This window comes from Bidens hawaiensis, unplaced genomic scaffold (genome assembly GCF_021521415.1).
Source record: "Bidens hawaiensis isolate Kalapana, Puna unplaced genomic scaffold, B.hawaiensis_p1.1 tig00035848_1, whole genome shotgun sequence".
Taxonomy (NCBI): domain Eukaryota; kingdom Viridiplantae; phylum Streptophyta; class Magnoliopsida; order Asterales; family Asteraceae; genus Bidens; species Bidens hawaiensis.
The window spans coordinates 146032-154359 of NW_027505383.1; positions in this window are offsets into that span (position 1 = coordinate 146032).

Genomic DNA, 8328 nt, shown 5'->3' on the forward strand with positions numbered 1-8328 from the left:
GCGATGGGTGCCCAGGAGGCCATCGCGTATCTCAAAGGGCTTCCAGGTTTTGCCTATAAATAGCAAGTTCAGGATCTTCATTCTTCACACCACAATTCAGTATCTCTCTCTCTAACATCTCTCTAAGATCCAACAATCATATAATCACCCACCTCGATAAGCGTGCCCCGATTTCATCGTTTTTCGTGCCAACGTTTCCTCGAAGTTCGTGCCACTCTCCACCGACATATTGACCAAGAAGGTGTTTGTTATATCTCGACAAAAAAATGGTGAGTCTCGTAAGGCGTGCCGACAAGTGGTGAGAGATTGGTGTTGTTGATTAGCGTGCCAAGGAAGGAACAACGAAAGGAAGGGTTGATCGAGAAGGAAAGAAGGTGAAGCGGCGTCGGAGTGCTGCTCGATTAGTTAGGGTTTCCATAAGCCGACAAAGGTAGGCGTAACGCCAATGAATATGATAATAAAATATTATAAAACGCTTAAACCTTAGGTCGAGGTTATACTCGATACCTCGATAAAAGAAAAGAAAAACATAACAAAGAAAAGAACAAAAGATAAGATTATAAATATTGATAAATATATATATATATATGTGTGTGTGTGTGTGTGTGTGTGTGTGTGTAAGTATATATATTCTTTGTTATGAAAATATTATTTAAGTAATAATAACTATTCTTAAATAATAAAGAAAAGAAAAAAATACGTTTCTTTGAGAAGAAGAAACGTAGGGTTTTGTAAATAAACTAAAGGTTTATAAATTACTTTTAAACTAAAGGTTTTAAAGTAAAAGAGATTTGAACTAAAAGTTCATCGAGGTAAAGTTTATAAAATAAGACTAAAGGTCTTAAGCCGGATTGTATATCCGACTAACAATTGGTTATACTCGTACTATAGGTGAGAGATAGCAACGGGAAAGACCCTCGGACGGTGATTGAAGCCGATCCAAATCAAAAGGTGAATATGCCCCAACTTTTACAAACTTGTTTTCAAACGAGTCAACATGTTATATGAAAACCTTACATAAGACTAAGTGTCTTAAAACATTTATAAACAATGGTATAAATACTGGCCTCAGGCTATAGTATATGTTTGTCTGGATCCTTACATATGTGGTGGGCACATCACACTTGGTCACAATTACGCTCGCCTGCGGGGAGTATGATCTTGTGTATACATATAGGCACTCAACTAGTCGAACGTTGCGGTGTTTGCTGGGGGAACCGAGTATAGAGACTTGAGTTTATGAATTGTGTTATTTTAACTTGATTATTCCTAAGCCACGTTGGGCCGGGACCTACGTAGTCCCGAGGGGTGATTAAGTAAAAAAAATATTTTTAACGTCAGCATATTCACCAGCATTCATTGCTGACGTATTTTCTTATATTTTGCAGGTGAACAAGGATAGCGCTTGGAATGGCGAAGTGCTATAGATATCCGATGGCTCGGATCTTTTGTTTAAAACTTAATATAATGCTAATGGTGGTTTTGTAAAGTAAAACCAAGTAATCCTTAAATATTAAACGGGAAACTTTATCCCGTCTTTTGAATATGTAATATTACATTTTTATCCACAAGTTTATAAAGTCTTCCATTATTAAACGTAACTATGATTTATTTACAATTGTGGTACCAATATATGTGTCACACGCCTAGGTCGTGGTTTGGGGTGTGACATTTTGCAGGTGAACAAGGATAGCGCTTGGAATGGGAAGTGCTATAGATATCTGATGGCTTGGATCTTTTGTTTAAAACTTAATATAATGCTAATGGTGGTTTTGTAAAGTAAAACCAAGTAATCCTTAAATATTAAACGGGAAACTTTTATATCCCGTCTTTTGAATATGTAAATATTACATTTATATCCACAAGTTTATAAAGTCTTCCGCTATTAAACGTACCTTTGATTTATCTACAATTGTGGTACCAACATATGTGTCACACGCCAAGGCTGTGGTTTGGGGTGTGACAAGTGTTGGTATATATATTATTAAACCTTTGTTGTATTCAAAATCATGTGTTTTGTTGTCAAAGTAGTTCATGCAAAGTTCGTTGGAAACCTTGGACTTAAACAAATCATTTACAAGTTGAGGTGCTGAAATTTGCATTTTATGAAAGTCAATATAAAATAAAATAAAAACTTTTGAAAACTTCACATTTATTCTACAAATAGTTAAAACCAAGGGAATATTTTGAAAAAAAAAACAAGTCTTCTTTGACCCTCTAGAGGGTCTTTAAATAAATCTTATTCGTTCTAAATTTTGTGCAGTTGTACATGGATAATTAGATCAAGATCAAGTCTGCTTAGATGAAGAGACTGAAGTTTCACGTGTTGAAGCGCTTAAAAGAAAACAAGAACGTGAAAGTTGGTGTTTGAACCTAAAAAAATGAACTGATTGTGTCTAAGATCATTTGAAAGACAAGAGAAATAAACCAGTCGGCTCAAGAGATCTAGATAAATTTTTAAACTATTATTCTTGAACTATAGGTCTGAGGTAATCGTGCATCAAAGACAAAGAAATTGTTAATTAAATAACTCAACAAAAGGCAAAAGGTGAATAGGCTCAACCCTTTTGTGTAAATACTTATACCTTTTACAAAGTATATAATCTTTTAAATTTATGGATATTTATCTATATTTAAAGAGTTGGAAAATTATTGATATGAGGGTTGGTTCAAATCCTCTAAAACGTATTGATACAAGATAATATTAGACACTCAGACTAAAATACACGTGTGTTTGGATCTTTGCATATATGAACTATAGGGGACACAATGAGATGCTGACCATGAGGCAAGTAATTGTATCTAGGGCGCGTAACCATCCACCAAGTGGTTTGTGTGTATGTTTAGTTCAGATGAGATGGGATTGAGACACACTGAGTCATTGAACGCTATTGGTGTTGTATCATAACGAATTATGAAAACCTTTTATCGCGTCAGCGTTATTCACCAGCATATAGTTGACGTATTTATAAAAGTATTTTCAGGTAATTAGGAGTATGGTATAAATGTGGAAATGCCCGGTGTAGATAGAAGATCCCTAGGCATAGTATACAGTTGATGGCTCATCTAATTTTGTGAACGAAGCATATGTAAACTTGTTTTTAAAGCAAGTAATTTTGTAAACAGAAAAAGGTATTTAATTCCCTATGTTATATATTGAAGCAAATATTTTCCCCTGCATAGCCAAACTCTGATAAGTTGACAAAACCGGCACCAAATATTGGTCGCATAGCTAGGCCCTGAGGCCGGGTGTGACAGTTTGGTATCAGATGAATCGGTTGTGGCGAATTAAGTATTTGACAAAAATACTTAGGCTTTAACCAGCTTATATTTATGAAAGTACGGATAAGATAGGTATGTATCTAGTGGATTTTTAGAAACATTAACTAATATCTACCTCATATTTCTCGTCTATAGTATGTCGAAGAGAGGAAATTCAAACATTGATGTCAACAGCAGGCCCTCAAGGAATACGAGGGGGAGGATTAAAGAAAAACGTTGAAAATTAGAGAACAAATGTTACCCCACCTGCTAATGATCAATTTGTGAGAAAAGAGGATATGCGGCATGTTATTGCAAAAGGAATTACCTAAGATTTCCTAGCAATGCTCAAGGCTATGAAGAATCAAAAATCATCGAGCAAGGAGAATCTTGCAACTCCAAAAGAGATGACGACGAACATGTCAGCTCTAAAGCTGATAGTGATTATGAAGAAAAGAAACCTAAGAAAATAAAGAATGAAAAAGGTTGTAGTTATAAGATGTTTTAAAAATTTAAGCTTAGAGACTTCTATGGAAGCGATGGTGTTATTGCTGCACTAGGATGGCTTGAAAAGATAGAAGCCATAATTGTTTCCAGCAAGTGTATTGAAGAATAAGAAATTAATTAAGTATTCATCCCAGTCGTTTAAGGGCGAAGCTCTGCAATGGTGGAACACCCCTATACAAGTAAATGATAGATTAAACATGTAAAAGCTAAGTTGGGAGGAATTCATAAAAATATATTTTAATAAAAAAAATTGGCTTAACAAGGTGTCGAACAGGGATCTGTCGACCACCCTACCCTCCTTAAGAGCCAGCCCTGCTAACAAGTACGTGTTATTATCTTTCTTATGACTAATAATACCATCATAGATCCTTTAACTACCCTTGCTTTGCCATTATTCTAATTAACATGATCCCTTTCAAACATACCCAAAGACAATAAACTTCTGTTAAGATTAGTGATATACCTTACTTCTTTCTAGATCTGTTTCCATGACATTTTTCTTCCCTAAAATAGATTAGACTTGTTCTACACGATGTCCACCTTATACATACATCTCTTTGTATCTCATTGTATGTATATTTGTCACACCCGGGTCCATGGGCCTAGGTATATGACCATAGTTGGTACATGTTTTGAAAATACATCAAAGTATGTGTTGTGTAGGGGAAGTCTTTTCTTGATTAAAATATTCATTTATAGAAAACTTGGGAATTAAATGCCCGGTATTGTCTTACAAAACATTAAAAGTGATAAAACATTAATTTACATCTTTTATATAATTAAAACCAAACTGCGCCATCAGATGCGTCTAACGGCTATATCCTCCATCTTCTACTACACCTTTATACTGACTACCTGTAAAATAGTTTTATAAAATACGTCAGCGACAATTGCTGGTGAACACGCTGACACTAAATCATTTATATAAACCTTTAGCTTCATTCGTAACAACTCAACGGCCTTGTAGACCGGCGTACCGATATATCACATAGTCAATCCCTAACGGCCCTATAGACCGGCTCAATGAGCCGGGACATGATGCTAAGCGCGGAGAGGTATGCCTACCCTCTGGCCATATATGAATGGATCCAGACATACGTGTATCTAGCCTGAGAGCCAGTGACTACTAAAGTTTTTAGGGATCTATAATCCCATGTAAACTTTTTGACTCGTTGAAATGACTCGATTAAATAATTTAAAAGAGTTGGGGGCGTATTCACCTTTTGATGAGTTGATCATTAACAACTTCTCTGTATTTGATGAACGATTACCTCAGACATATAGTTCGATAATAATAGTTTGATAATTTATCTAGATCAATTAATCTAGCTTCAGACCTTTAGTCTGGTTAAATAGCTTTAAACCTTAATTGATATTTTAATGTTAAAATGTTACTTTAGATCTTTAGTCTATAAAATCCTATTTTAATATCGACATTTCTTCCTGTAGAAGAAATCATCTAAATTATACGTTTCTTCCTCGAGAAGAAATTGTGTTTATAAAAGTTTTATGTTTCCTTCTTTAGAAGAACATTATTTATTCAAAATGATTACTTTGATTACCTAAAGCCTTTTAGTTCATATGACGTTTGATGTAGCATGCTTTGACCTAATAGGTTAGAACACTCTCATCAAGCTCTCCAGGAAAGTAAACGGGTCCCGCGGTTGATTGAGATTTATACGAATTACTTTCTTTAGACAAGAGACTCGACTACCAGTATTTTCACCCTTCCAGTTACTACATGCTCGTCATGTTTTTCTAGATTAATTATTTACAATTATCTTTTATATAAAAAATAACGTTTATTCATTTAGAAGAACGTCAATTTACAATAACTTTTATATGTAAAACCGTTTCTTAATAATAAAGAAACGCCTATTTTTGTAAACTTTATATATGAAAAGCTTAAATATATTTATAAACTTTTCAAGGTTTAGGCTATACCATAGACTGGAATCTAAGCTATGAGTTGAAATATCTTAAACATAAATCTTACCTTAAAATAGGTATAACGCTTAAGGACGAACGTGCAATACTTCGACTATACGTAGGGTGTTAGGGTATGGAACGTCGAAACTCTAGAGTGGCTTTGGTACTCCAACTTGGTGGCACGAACTTCGAGAAAATGGAAGTGATTAGGTGTTTGAGATGCCAAAAATGAAGAACCCATGCTCACTATTTATAGCAATCCCCGGTCGAACCGTCAATCACCACCATTCATCACATTTCACTCTTGTGATGAGTCGTGCTTTATGGTGTTGACATGTGGCATGCTAACTTGATTAGTCACTAGTCACATGTCACTTCAATAGGATACATGGCATTAGATGTTGACATCTGCCATTCCGTGTCTCCACCATGTGACATGTGTTGTTTCATGGCGATGAGTCACATGACACATGCCGCTCTCATATTTCTTTAGCTAAATGACTAACTAGTTCTTCAACTTCTTAAATTATCAAAATTAGTATGGAAATTGTAGGGTGTTACAATATTTAATGAAATACTCCTTTTCTCTCTAGATGTTGTTTAGCTATAAATCATTTAATACATGCACTTTTACAGGAACTGAATCCTCGACCTATATTCTAAAGGGATGACATTTTATCATCACACCATATTCTTTGAGAATAAGAATATGATTAATTAGTCTCATGAGTGCAATACTCTTATTTACACTGTCTAATAGCAATTAAGATTTATATTTGTTATTCAAACATCGATCATGCATGTTGATCATAGTAGAAAGCCCTCGTTATAATTAGTGTTGGGTACTCTTTATTGAAACAAATGTATATATTTACGTTACATAATATCATCGATTAAATTGGGTTGTCCTGATCTCTCAGCAAGCATTGCATGTCTCCTAAATGTTGATGGATCATCCTGGCCGGTGTTTAACTTATTAGGTAGCGGAAGAGGACCACCTAGTTTTCAGGCCATGCTTTTTGAATATTGCTTTAATTGCAACCATGATACTCTCAATTTGGAAAAGGGAGGCAACTTAATTGTCCTCTATAATTTCTTACTTCCATCAATGAATTATTAACGAAAGACACTTCACATCTTATGCTTGTTTGTATCTTAAGCTTAAAGAAAAAAAAATAATCAAAGCAATGGGGAGCTTTATTAAAGTCACATACAAAATAATAATAATAATAATAATAATAATAATAATAATAATAATAATAATTAGAATACTGGAATTCAAATTTGGGAAGTTTGGTAGACGAAAAACATATGCTCCTAGACAAATATATGTTTTTCTAGCAAATTCGAAAACTGAAGTTCATACCCCCAACAACAGGAAAGATTTTCTTGTGTTAAAGACAGAAACCATAATTTATTTTGAGAAATGAACTTCGTAAATACCACTCATGTGTTTGAAGTTATATAAAAAATCTTTTCATCAAAAGATAAGTTAGATATAAAGTTTGCTTTTTATTAGTCAGAAAAAAAAAAGAAGCATGTCATGTACAAAAAGACTTATTACTATTAATATGATTATTGTTGTTATTATTTATCTATACCTTTATATTATTTTTATTATTACAAAATAATAAATACTGAATCCTTTTAGAAGTATACGAATTGTCTTGAATTTTTCATCAAAAGATAAGTTAGATATAAAGTTTGCTTTTTATTAGTCAGAAAAAAAAAAGAAGCATGTCATGTACAAAAAGACTTATTACTATTAATATGATTATTGTTGTTATTATTTATCTATACCTTTATATTATTTTTATTATTACAAAATAATAAATACTGAATCCTTACCAAAGTAGTTAATACGAAAGTTTAAAGGGTTAGGCTACACAGGCGTGTTATATTGTGCTTGTCATGCCCCTTTCTTTAAAAAAATTACAAAATTAAAAATATTGTGTTATATTAAAAAATCATTAATTTTAATATGTCCCTCCATATAAACTTGGGTTCGTTTATCAACCATCACAATTCACATGCAAACCTCAATTTGTGATTACAATTCAAAAGCATCTATAATTATTGTATGTCTTCAATTCTTCATCATGAACGCAAGAATGCAAATCTAGAACTCATGGAAACATATGGTGTTCTTAACAAATTTCACCATCATTAGTTTGATGCTAAATTCATTAATGGCGTTTTAAGCAGCACCAGCTCAAGATTCCCATATTCCACCACATACATAATCTTCATCATCAGTTCATCACCAATGTAGTTTTCTTGATGATAATCACATTCAATTTCATATTAGTGGTGTTTCCCACTTTCAAGTTCCCATCTCAGCATTCCTAAATACATAGTCATTTATAAAGAAATTGAAGAGTTTACAAAACCTATGACTTTCTTCAACAATCTTACGATTTAACTCAAATGATATGGTCTTTAGTTAACGTAGTTAACAATAAAAATACAAAAGAAACAAAATATTAAACAGAATGCTTGAAGGGTCGTTATATTCAAACACCACCCTCATGGTATATTATCAACTCTATACGGTTCGTATATGGGCTATACGAGTCGTATAACCCTCACATGACTAACTAATGTACGGATGGTAGCTTTTCCATTCCTTTG